We start from the raw sequence: 12,906 nt of genomic DNA, 5'->3' as shown, positions 1-12,906 counted from the left end.
AAATTGCTGAAGCAATCAAATAGAGTATGTACACATAGTAGTCTGAGACTTTATTTATTAGACAATACTTGGTCTAACTATTCAAACTTACAATACATATCAGACTGAATATAATAAACGGATGTTCTACATACAATAAAATAGCACACTTAAATGGAGAGGATTAGCTGCTATGCAATATATTAGTGATACTATAGCTATTCTGTGTTGAAAATGCTACAACACCAGCATCACTTATTAGATAGAATTAACTATGGGCTAATTTAGGTGAGGAGTGGGAGGGTCGGCCTGGCCCAGCACTGACAGGGAGGGGATAAGGAGGGCAGGCGCGACAGGCAAAGCCATTCACGTCACAGTCGCTCCCTATTCCCCTCTGTTTCTCGATCTGGACCACACCAGCAACCCCCGTCGGCCTCCCCTGCCCCCATCGCGCCGGCTTCAAGGAAAACGGGGCTGGCCCCGCTGCGCAGCCCGGCTGCCCCCGTTGCTGCTTGCCTCCGGGGCACTGGCGAAGCCCAGGGCATCCGGCGACCACGCGCCACGAAGTGCCGCCCGGTTCTGCGCCATAGCAGCGGTGAACTGGCGCAGGATCCGGCGGGCTTCCGGCGGTGGCGTCGGCGGAAGGGGCGGAGCCGGAGGAGGAGGAGGTGTCACCGGTGATGGAGGGGGGAGCGGCAACGACGAGCCCATGTCCTCCATCCCCTCTTCTTCAACCTTGATCTGGACGTTCAAGACGGGGATGGTGGGGTAACCGCCTCGTTCCTCTCGATCCGGTGTCGGAGATGGCAGATCCGGGACGGGGCCGGTGTGTGCAGCCGCTGCCGGCGTCGGGGATGGCAGATCCGGGACGTGGCCGTCCGTGCGTGCAGGGCATGGCCCGAACTCGTGCTGCATGCAGTACAGAGGAAGAGGCGGCGGTACAAGTTCACAGGGGAACATCACATCTTCCCCGAGGAACGGCGCTGATGGCCCTTCAAGTAGCCAATCCACAGGAGGTATGTTGAAAGCAGATGGTGAAGTGGCCGGAGCCGAAGGCCCAGCCTGTTGCAGTGGAGCGGTGGCCGGAGTCGAGGATCCAGCTTGGTGCACCGTTGGTGCACGCCCATGAAGTGGTTGGTTGCCTCGACGTGCATACCCACGGCGGCGGTTCTCGCGGTGGTTCCCGGTGAAGAAGCGGTGATGAGGGCCACTCCGGTTCTGGCGGTGGTTCCTGGTGAAGGAACGACGGGGAGGGCCATTCCTTGCACCAAGACCCTGACAGCGACGTGCAATGCAGTGGCGCTGAGTGCGGGGGAAGCGGGTTTTCTCTTTCTGCAGGAAGCGTGCGAAAGCAAAAGCAAGTGCAAACAACTCTCTGCGTGCCATTCTCACCTTTCTCGTGGCTCTCTGTCGCTCTCGGCAGAGCGAGCGCTGATAACATGTAAAACAGTGAAAGTGACAGAATGATGGAACATTTATTATTGATTGAAGATGCGGGGTATTTATACCCCGAGTACAGAGTCGGTTACAAGGAACGGTTGCTAAAACAAGGCAACCGGCAACGCAGGGATTATCCCATTAATTAATACATTTAATTAATTCCTAACACTGGGCACCTCATGTGCCTCCCGGACTCCGTTTTCTTGCGGAGCACTCCTTCTGGTCCAGGAAAAATCAATATATACTCGCCCGAAGGTTTTGATCTCCGTATCGTGCAGTCTTCCTCTGTTTTCGTTTCGAGCCTGTTTCTGTGGCAGATCTAGATCATCATGACTTCCCCAAACGCTCCTAAGGACAAGATCTTCGAGAAGGTCATCAATCCCTACCTCACGGAAGTGCTGAAACATCCTCAATCTATCAAGATAAGCGAGGGGATGTTGCACATCCGTGATGTTGAGGGGCCTAAGAAGACCAGAAGCATGGAGACGAGGCTCGAAGCAATGGAGCAACAAGTCTTCAAGTGCCAAGGGATGGTGGAGCGTGGACTCAACGCCAACCACACGATGATCACGGAGTTCACTAGCAATCACAAGATGGATGCCGTTGGTATTGGGAAACACCTCTCCAGGCTCTATGATAGGGTTGATCAACTTCAGGGCCAAATCTATGACCTGCAGAACCAAAACTGTGAGTATGAGTACAAATTTAAATCAATAAGGTTGGCTGCAGATTTGAGGATTCCGGCGACTCGTTCATCCTGCCATGATGGAGCACCTATGCCTTGGAAGACGGAGGATCAGACTACTCCGACAACAACACCACCATCACCACCAAAGGAAGACAACTAAGCATTGGTATGGGCAATCCCCTTGGCTTCTACCAAGCTTGGGGGAGTTGCCCTGGTATTGTATCACCTTTATATCTTTTGCTTTTACCTTTGTTTTAGTTCTTTCCTTTTCAGTTTTTATTTCTTCTTTTAGAGGAATAAGTCTTTAGTGTTTAGTTTGAGTCTTTTGCTTTTGTCTCCCCCCGATGTATTCAAGCTTACGAGCTATATAATAAAGAGTGTCTTAGGCAAGGGCTTTGCTTTGTGCCATGATCAAAAGTATGAAAAGAACGATAACATGAAAGATCATGAGACGTTCTTATGGAAAGTGATAACTTCACTTATGACATGTATGATGATTGAAACTTGTTGAGAATAAATCAGCATAACATTAGTCATTGTTGCAATTAATAAGAAGTAATAAGGAAAGAGAGGTTCACATATAAATATATCATCTTAGACACTTTTTACAATAGTGAGCACTCACCAAACTATTACGTGCTTAGGAGTAGATGTTGGACAAGGAAGACAAAATAATGAATTGTGTTTGCTTGGTTCCAAATAATGTTATATGATTAGAGATCCCTTAGCATGTGACGATTGCTTCCACCTCATATTAGCCAAAACTCCCGCACCAAGTAGAGATACTACTTGTGCATCCATAAACCTCCAACCCAGTTTTGCCATGAGAGTCCACCATACCTACCTATGGATTGAATAAGATCCTTCAAGTAAGTTGTCATCGGTGCAAGCAATAAAAATTGCTCTCTAATATGTATGATCTATTAGTGTGTGGAAACTAAACTTTGTACAAACCTGTGATGAGGAAGACATAAAAGCGACAGACTGCATAATAAAGTTCTTTATCACAGGAGGCAATATAAAGTGACGTTCCTCCGCACTAAGAGGACACGCATTCAAACCTCAAAAGCGCTTGACAACCTCTGCTTCCCTCTGCGAAGGGCATATCTTGTACCTTTACTTTTTGCCCTTGTAAGAGTCATGGTGATCATCACCAATTCCTTTTTTTGCCTTTGTCTTGGCTACCGTCACATGCTTGTGAAAGATCTATATTCATATATCAACTTGGAGTTGAGTACTTATGCTTTATTATTGTTGACTTTACCCTTGAGGTAAATCTTTGGGAGGCAAAACTATAAGCCCCTGTCTTCCTCTGTGTCCAGCTGAAACTTTGACACCATGAGTACCACGTGAGTTGTAACAATTGTGGAAAACAAAAGAGATGATTGAGCATGTGGGTTTGCCTTACAAGCTCTTATTTGACTCTTTCTGATGTTGTGATAAATTGCAATTGCTTCAATGACTTTGGACTGTTGTTAGCTACTTCTCGGTAAGGTTTTTGCTTCATGCTTTGCATTGTGAAGGAATTGTTACTTTCCCATAAGAATATTTATGATGTATTGCTGTTCTATGTGTGATCATGATGCCCTCATGTCCGTATTATGTTTTATCGACACCTTCGTCCCTCAACATGTTGACTTGTTTATGGAACTTGGTTTTTGCTTGAGACAAGCGAGGTCTAAGCTTGGGGGAGTTGATACGTCCATTTTGCATCATGCTTTCATGTTGATACTTATTGCTTTATGGGCTGTTATATTACTTTGTGGTACCATATTTATGCCTTTTCTCTCTTATTTTGCAAGGTTTATTTGAAGAGGGAGAATTCAGGCAGCTGGAATTCTGGACTGGAAAAGGAGCAAACCTTAGTCCACTATTCTCCACATCTCCAAATTCCCTAAAAAGTTACGTGGATTTTTTGGGATTGTATAAAAAATACTGGGCAAAATAAGTACTAGAGGGGGGCTGCCAGGGCGCCACAAGCCCTGCCACCGCCACCCCCTGGTGGCGGAGTGGGGGCTTGTGGGCTCCCTGACGGCCCACTAGCCCCCCTCTTTTGCTATATGAAGGGTTTCGTTCCAGAAAAAAATCCTTCGGGAGCTTTTTCATGGTTTCGCCGCCGCCACGAGGCGGAACTTGAGCAGATCCTATCTAGAGCTCCGGCAGGACGATCCTGCCGGGGAAACTTCCCTCCCGGAGGGGGAAATCGTCGCCATCGTCATCACCAACACTCCTCTCGTCGGAGGGGAGGCATCTTCATCAACATCTTCATCAGCACCATCTCCTCTCCAATCCCTAGTTCATCTCTTGTAATCAATCTCCGTCTCACGACTCCGATTGGTACTTGTAAGGTTGCTAGTAGTGTTTATTACTCTTTGTAGTTGATGCTAGTTGGATTACTTGGTGGAAGAGTTGATGTTCAGATCCTTGATGCTATTCATTACACCTCTGATCATGATTATGATGATGTTTTGTGAGTAGTTACTTTTGTTCCTGAGGACATGGGATAAGTCAGATTAATAATAGTCATGTGAATTTGATATTCGTTCGGTATTTTGATATGATGTATGTTCTCTTTTCCTATAGTTGTGTTATGTGAACGTAGACTACATAACAATTCACCATATTTGGGCCTAGAGGAAGGAATTGGGGAGTAGTAAGTAGATAATGGGTTGCTGGAGTGACAGAAGCTTAAACCCCAGTCTATGCGTTGCTTCGTAAGGGGCTGATTTGGATTCACTAGTTTAATGCTATGGTTAGAATTTGTCTTAATTCTTCTTTTGTAGTTGCGGATGCTTGCGAGAGAGGTTAATCATAAGTGGGATGCTTGTACAAGTAAGGGCAGTACCCAAGCGCCGGTCCACCCACATATCAAACTATCAAAGTAACGAACGTGAATCATATGAACATGATGAAACTAGCATGACAGAAATTCCCGTGTGTCCTCGGGAGCGTTTTCCCTCCTATAAGACTTTGTTCAGGCTTGTCCCTTGCTACAAAATGGATTGGTCCACTCGCTGCACCGTTGCTACTACTTGTTACTTGTTACTTTTCGCTTGCTACGTTTCACCTCACTACACCATCACTTGTTACCGCTACTTTCACTGCTTGCAGTTATTACCTTGCTGAAATCCTTTTATCAGAGCGTTCTGCTCCTCATTGGGTTCGACACTCTTACTTATTGAAAGGACTACGATTGATCCCCTATACTTGTGGGTAATCAACCAACATGATCTTGGGATGGTACAGAAACACCAGAGACTTGTCCGTTTCAGGTCGGGTCGCTACATTGTCGCTGTAGTTCTTGCACTTTTAACCTTGTGACATTATCTTCTAGGTAATCATTGTGAAATCTTCACAGATCACAAGAGTCTCAAGTATATATTCACCCAACCGGATTTGAATCTCAGGCAAAGATGTTGGGTTGAGTTAATTACGGATTATAACTTGGGAATATCTTACACCCCAGGCAAAGCCAATGTCATGGTTGATGCACTAAGTCGTAAATCCTATTGTAGCAACCTCATGTTGCTACAAAGTCAACCACTTATCCATGAGGAACTTTGGAATATTAATCTTCACATTGTTCCTTGAGGATTCCTTTCTACCTTGGTGGTGAAACCAACTCTTGAGGATCACATCGTAGCTGCCCAGAAGTAGGATACGTGAATTTCCCATATCAAAAGCAATCTTGCCAATGGACTTGTTGCTTATTTCTTGGTAGATGATCAAGTGTCGTATTATTTGGGAACCGCTTGGTGGTTTCCAAGAAGCAACATCTACGAGAGATGATCCTTGAAGAATCTCAGGAATCTCCTCTCACAATTCATCCCGGTAGTACCAAAATGTATCAGGACCTACGCCCGAGGGTCTCGTGGACTAGGATGATGAGACAAACCACTCAATTCATTGCTAACTGTGACATTTATGTACTCGTTAAGGCAGAGCATCAAAGGCCTGCTGCCCTCTTCAGCCCTTGGCTATTCCCGAGTGGAAATGGGACAAGGTCGGTATGGATTTCATCGTCGGCTTTCCAAAGACTAAAAAAGGGAATGATGCCATCTTCGCGGTCATCGATCTCCTTTCCAAAGTTGCTCATTTCCTTCTAGTTGAGAAAGTATAAACGCTAGTCAGTTAGCAGACATGTATATTAATCAAATAGTTCCTCTTCGTTGGCTTTTCTAGAGATAAATTCAGACCGTGGAAGTCTTTTCACCTCTCTTTTTTGGAGAAGTTTTCGGAATGTTGTGTGAACCCATCTCTCCTTTAGCACCGATTTTTACCCTCAGTCAAGTGGTCAAGTAGAAAGAGTCAATAATATTCTCAAAGATATGGTGAGTGTTGGAAATATGCCCTAGAGGCAATAATAAATTGGTTATTATTATATTTCTTTATTCATGATAATCGTTTATTATACATGGTGGAATTGCATTGATTGGAAACTCAAATACATGTGTGGATACATAGACAACACACTGCCCCTAGTGAGCCTCTAGTTAACTAGCTCGTTGATCAAACATGGTCAAGGTTTCCTGACCATAGACAAGTGTTTTCACTTGATAACGGAATCACATCATTGGGAGAATGATGTGATGGACAAGACCAAAAACTATGAATGTAGCATCTGATCGTGTCAGTTTATTGCTACTGTTTTCTGCATGTCAATGTATCTATTCCTATGATCGTGAGATCATGCAACTCACGGACACCGAAGGAATACCTTGTGGGTTATCAAACGTTGCAATGTAACTGGATGACTATAAAGGTGCTCTACACCTATCTCCAAAGGTGTATGTTGGGTTGGCATGGATCAAGACTAGGATTTGTCACTCCGTGTGACGGAGAGGTATCTCGGGGCCCACTCGGTAATACAACATCACAACAAGCCTTGAAAGCAATGTGACTAAGGAGTTAGTTACGTGATCTTGTATTACGGAACGAGTAAAGAGACTTTCTGGTAACGAGATTGAACTAGGTATGGAGATACCAATGATCGAATCTCGGGCAAGTAACATACTGAAGGACAAAGGGAACAACATACGGGATTAACTGAATCCTTGACATAGAGGTTCAACCGATAGAGATCTTCATAGAATATGTGGGAGACAATATGGACATCCATGTCCCGCTATTGGTTATTGACCGGAGAGTGTCTCGATCATGTCTACATAGTTCTCGAACCCGCAAGGTCTGCACACTTAAGGTTCGGTGATGTTTCGGTATAGTTGAGTTATAGGTGTTGGTGACCGAAGGTTGTTCGGAGTCCCGGATGAGATCCCGGACGTCACGAGGAGCTCCTGAATGGTCTGGAGGTAAATATTGATATATAGGAAGTCCTGTTTTGGTCACAAAAAAAATTCGGCCTCATGGGTACTGTACCGGGAGTGCCGCAAGGGGTGACGGGGACCATCGGGAGGGGTGTCACGCCCCAAGGGGTCTCATGGGTTGTGGGAAGAGATAAACCAGCCCCTAGTGGGCTGGAATAAGTTCCCAGTAAGGCCCATAAGGTTTGAGAAGGAAAAAACACAAGGTGGAAAGAGTTTCCAAGTGGGAAGGACGAATCCTACTCCAAATAGGATTGGAGGAGGACTCCTCCTCTCCTCCTTGCGCAAGGGAAGAAAGGGCTGCCCTAGGGTGCAGCCCTCTCGCTCCTCTCCTCCTATATATACTAAGGGTTTTGAGGGTTTTAGACACAACAGAAAACAACCACGTGTTGCCCTCTCTCTCTAGATCTATTTCTCCTCTAGTTTCAGCGGTGCTTAGGCGAAGCCGTGCTGGAATAGCACCACCACCACCACCACCGCGACGCCCTGCTGGAGAACTCATCTACCTCTCCGCCCCTCTTGATGTATCAAGAAGGTGGAGATCGTCATCGAGTTGTACGTGTGCTGAACGCGGAGGTGCCGTCCGTTCGGCACTAGATCGGGAAGGATCGTGATGGAATCGCGGGACGGATCATGATGAGATCGCGGGACGGGCTGCGATTTGGATCGCGAAGATGTTCCACTACATCAACCACGTTATATACGCTTCCGCTTAGTGATCTACAAGGGTATGTAGATTCGCTCTCCCCTCTCATAGATGATCATCACCATGGATAGGTATTGCGTGTGCGTAGGAACTTATTTGTTTCCCATGCAACGTTCCCCAACACTGAGAGCCTCTGTTATCTCAATTCGAATGAATTGCGAGAAATGTCTTCCATTTTCCGAATTTAGTTATAACAACAACTTCCAATCTAGTTTGGGCAAAGCCCCTTTCAAATTTCTGTCTGGACGAAGATGTCGAACATCATTAAACTAGTCAGAAACCAGTGAAAGAAATTTCTTTGGACCGGATATGATTCAGGATGCAGAAGAACAAGCTTGCATCATTCATGGAAATTTGAAAACCGCCCAATCTTGGCAAAAGAGCCAATATGACCATGAGCATAAGGAAGTAAGTTATGAAGTAGACAAGAAGGCTTATCTTTGGGTTACACCTCTGAATGGTACCCATTGTTTTGGTATCAAAGGCAAATTGGCTCTCTTTGTTACATTGGTCCTTTTCGTATTCTTGCTAGATGAGGAGAGGTTGCCTACCAATTGGAACTAACGCCGCAATTTTCCAGAGTTCATGATGTCTTCCATGTTTCTAAACTCAAGCGTTGCTTCGAGGATATTATCCGTGAAGTGGTCCTTTCGTCTCGAGAATATCATGTTTGTATTCTTGATGAAGCCGAGCGCAACACTCGACAACACAAATAAAATTTCTCAAGGTTCAATCATCTCACCATTCCGAGGATGAAGCAACTTGGGAAAGATAGGATCATCTTCGAGTTGAGTACCCCCACCCTCTTCCCGATGAGATCTGAATCTCGGGAAGAGATTCTTGTTTAGTGGGGGTGAGTTTTCAAAGCCCTAGTTTTAACTTTGCTCGTTAGAGCATTCATGCATGCATTCATTTTTTCAAATGAATTTGAATTGGGGAATTATCAAGCTTCTAAAATCATTTTTGCCAAATAGGTCCAAGAAAATGGTGTGATATTCTGAGAAAATGTTCTTATATTCAAAGAAAACATTGGTAAGAGGTAAAATGCAAACCAATATTTTTGGAATCAGAGAAATATTTATTTTGGGAATGTGAGTTAGTCCAAATATTATTTGCTTGGACTTATATTTGATAGTTAGATAAAATATATGTACAATATCTCTAAGAATTATTATGTGGCTTTGGACAAGTTTGTTAGTCCACTTATAATTTTTTTTTAGATTTTACAAAAATGGTTTAGACCTTTATCTAGATCAAAACAAATGACAAAAAATATAAAATAGAAACAAATAAAAATAAGAAAAGAGAAGGCTTACTTGTAGCCCAAGTGGAAGGCCCAGCCCAAGGGTAGCAGCATCTTCTTCCTCCTGCCACGAGGAGAAGCACCTGCGTGCCCACACCAAGTCGGCCGTGGCCACGTCCCCGGCCACCTCCTGCATCCCCCTCGCCCTCATCTCTCCGCCAGAGAGACGTGCACGGCCCCCTCTACCTCTCCCCTGTTTTGTAGGTCTTTCTCCTCCTCCCCAGCTTTTTCTCGCGTACACACCGAGTAGAGCCCGTAGTTATCATCGTCCTTCACCGTGGTGATACGTCTCCAACATATCTATAATTTTTTTATTGTTCCATGCTATTATATTATCTGTTTTGGATGTTTTATATGCATTAATATGTTGTTTTATATTATCTTTGGGACTAACCAATTAATCTAGAGCCTAGTTTTTGTTTCTATTTTTTCCATGTTTTTGAGTATTGCAGATAAGGAATTTTAAAGGAGTCCAAACGGAATAAAATCTCCAGAATGATTTTTCTTGGACCAGAAGAAACCTAGAAGACTTGTAGTAGGGGGCAGGGCACCTGCCGGGTGGCCACAAGCGTGCAGGGTGCACTCTAGGGGGCGTGTCCCCTGGCTTATGGGTCCCCTGCATGCCTCCTAACCCTGTTCTTCGGCCTATAAATTCCCAAATATTACCCCATCGCTAAAAAGAGCCATGAAAATACTTTTCCGCCACCGGGAGCCTCTGTTCTCGTGAGATCCAATCTGGGAGCCTTTTTCGGTAATCTACCAGAGAGGGAATTGATCATGGAGGGTATCTACATCAACTCCACTGCCCCTCCCATGATGCGTGAGTAGTTCACCACAGACCTACGGGTCCATAGCTAGTAGCTAGATGGCTTCTTCTCTCTCTTTGATCTTCAATACCATGTTCTTCATGATCTTCATGGAGATGTATCCGATGTAATACTATTTTGCGGTGTGTTTGTCGAGATCCGATGAATTGTGAGTTTATGTTCAGATTGTCTATAAATATTATTTGAATCTCTTATGAATTCTTATATGTATGATTTCATATCTTAGCAAGTCTCTTCGAGTTATTGGTTTGGTTTGGCCAACTAGATTGGTAATTCTTGCAATGGGAGAAGTGCTTAGTTTTGGGTTCAATCTTGTGGTGTCCACACCCAGTGACAAAGTAGGGATATCGAGGCACGTATTGTATTGTTGCCATCGAGGATAAAAAGATGGGGTTTTCATCATATAGCTTGAGTTTATCCCTCTACATCATGTCATCTTACATAATGTGTTACTCTGGTCTTCATGAACTTAATACTCTAGATGCAGGCATGAGTCGGTCGATGTGTGGAGTAATAGTAGTAGATGCAGGATCGTTTCGGTCTATTGACACGGACGTGATGCCTATATGCATCATCATTGCCTTGAATATCACCCACCATATTATTTTCATTTATGAGAGAAGCCTCTACTGAAACCTATGGCCAACGGGTCTATTTTCCATATTATACTTTCAGATTTATAATACAAAAATACCAAAAATATCTTGCTGCAATTTATTTAGTTTTTTTCTGCCATCTTTATATCTATCTCTATGAGATCTCATCCTTGCAAATAACTCTGAAGGGATTGACAACCCCTTTTTAGCATTGGGTGCAAGAGTTTGATTATTTGTGTAGGTACAATGATTGGGACCTTTCTTGTTACTCCTACTAGATTGATACCTTGGTTCTCAACAAACTGAGGGAAATACTTATCTACTTCGCTGCATCACTCTTTCCTCTTTAAGGGAAAACCAACGCAAGCTCAAGAGGTAGCAAGCTGGATTTCTGGCGTCGTTTCCGGGGAGGATACCTAGCAAGATCAAGCCTACCAAGTACCAAAGAGCCTAAGCTTGGGGATGCCCCGGAAGGCATCTCCTCTTTCGTCTTGAATCCATCGGTAAATTTACTTGAGGCTATATTTTTATTCAGCACATGATATGTGCTTTGCTTGGAGCGTCTTTTATGATATGAGTCTTTACTTTTTAGTTTTCCACAATCATCCTTGCTGCACACATCTTTTGAAAGAGACACACTGAATCGTGAATTTATTAGAATACTCTTTGTGCTTCACTTATATCTTTTGAGCTAGGCAATGTTGGTCTAGTGCTTCACTTATATCTTCTAGAGCACGGCGGTGTGGTGTTTTATGGAAATTATTAAACTCTCGTACCTCACTTATATTATTTTGAGAGGTATTTAAACATCATGGTAATTGGTTTAGGTTATGAATTTAGTCCTAATAATGGGCATCCAAGAGAGATATAATAAAAACTTTCATATTAAGTGCATTGAATATCATGAGAAGTTTGATTCCTTGCATATAGATTTGAGATATGAAGATGGTAATATGAGAGTCATGCTAGTAAGAAGTTGTGAATTAGAAGAAATACTTGTGTCAAAGCATGTGATTCATGTCGCATGCACGTATGTGAACCATCATGTGATGAAGTTGGAGCATGATTTGTTTTATGATTGTCAACCTTTGTGTGGAGGTTGGGATCGCACGATGGTTAACTCCTAACCCTCCCCCTAGGAGCATGCGTTTAATACTTTGCTTCAATAACTAATAGGCTTTTGCAATAAGTATGTGAGTTCTTTATGACTAATGTTGAGTTCATGGATCATATGCACTCTCACCCTTCCACCTTTGCTAGCCTCTCTAGTACCGCACAATTTTCGTCGGTACATTTAACCCACCTTCCTCAAAACAGCCACCATATATTTTCCTCAAAACAACCACCATATCTACCTATTATGGCATTTCCATAGCCATTCCGAGATATATTGCCATGCAACACTACTGTCTTGTTTTTGTGACATGCACCATCACCTCCATATTGCTTAGAGAGTCATATTTTGTTTTAGATTTTGAGTTGTAATCTTTGAGTTGTAAGTAAATAAAAGTGTGATGATTTGCATTACTAAAGCATTGTCCCATGTGAGAAAAGTACGATGGAAGATATGATTCCCTCACAAGTTTGGATGAGTCTCCGGACTTTACAAAAAAAAGAGGCCAACGAAGCCCATAAAAAAACAAAAGAGGCCAAAGAAGCCCACTGAAAAAGGGGAAAAAGGAAAAAAAAGGAAAAAATGAGAGAAAGAGAGAAGGGACAATGCTACTATCTTTTTCCACACTTGTCCTTTGAAGTAGCACCATGTTCTTCATAGAGAGTCTCCTATTTTGTCACTTTCATATAACAGTGGACTTACATCTTTTGCATAACCACTTAGTTTCCTTTTTGAGCTTTCATACACTTATAACTCTAGTGCATTTGTTGCATGGCAATCTCTACTCACTCACATTGATACCTATCGATCGGCATCTCCATAGCCCGTTCATATGCCTAGTTTATGTGAGACTATCAACTCTTTTTTTTGCAACCTCCACCATACTATATTACACCTATAGTGTTATATCCATGGCTCATGCTCATGTATTG

Source organism: Hordeum vulgare, chromosome 2H (genome assembly GCF_904849725.1).
Source record: "Hordeum vulgare subsp. vulgare chromosome 2H, MorexV3_pseudomolecules_assembly, whole genome shotgun sequence".
Classification (NCBI taxonomy): domain Eukaryota; kingdom Viridiplantae; phylum Streptophyta; class Magnoliopsida; order Poales; family Poaceae; genus Hordeum; species Hordeum vulgare.
This window is presented reverse-complemented; position numbering follows the sequence as displayed.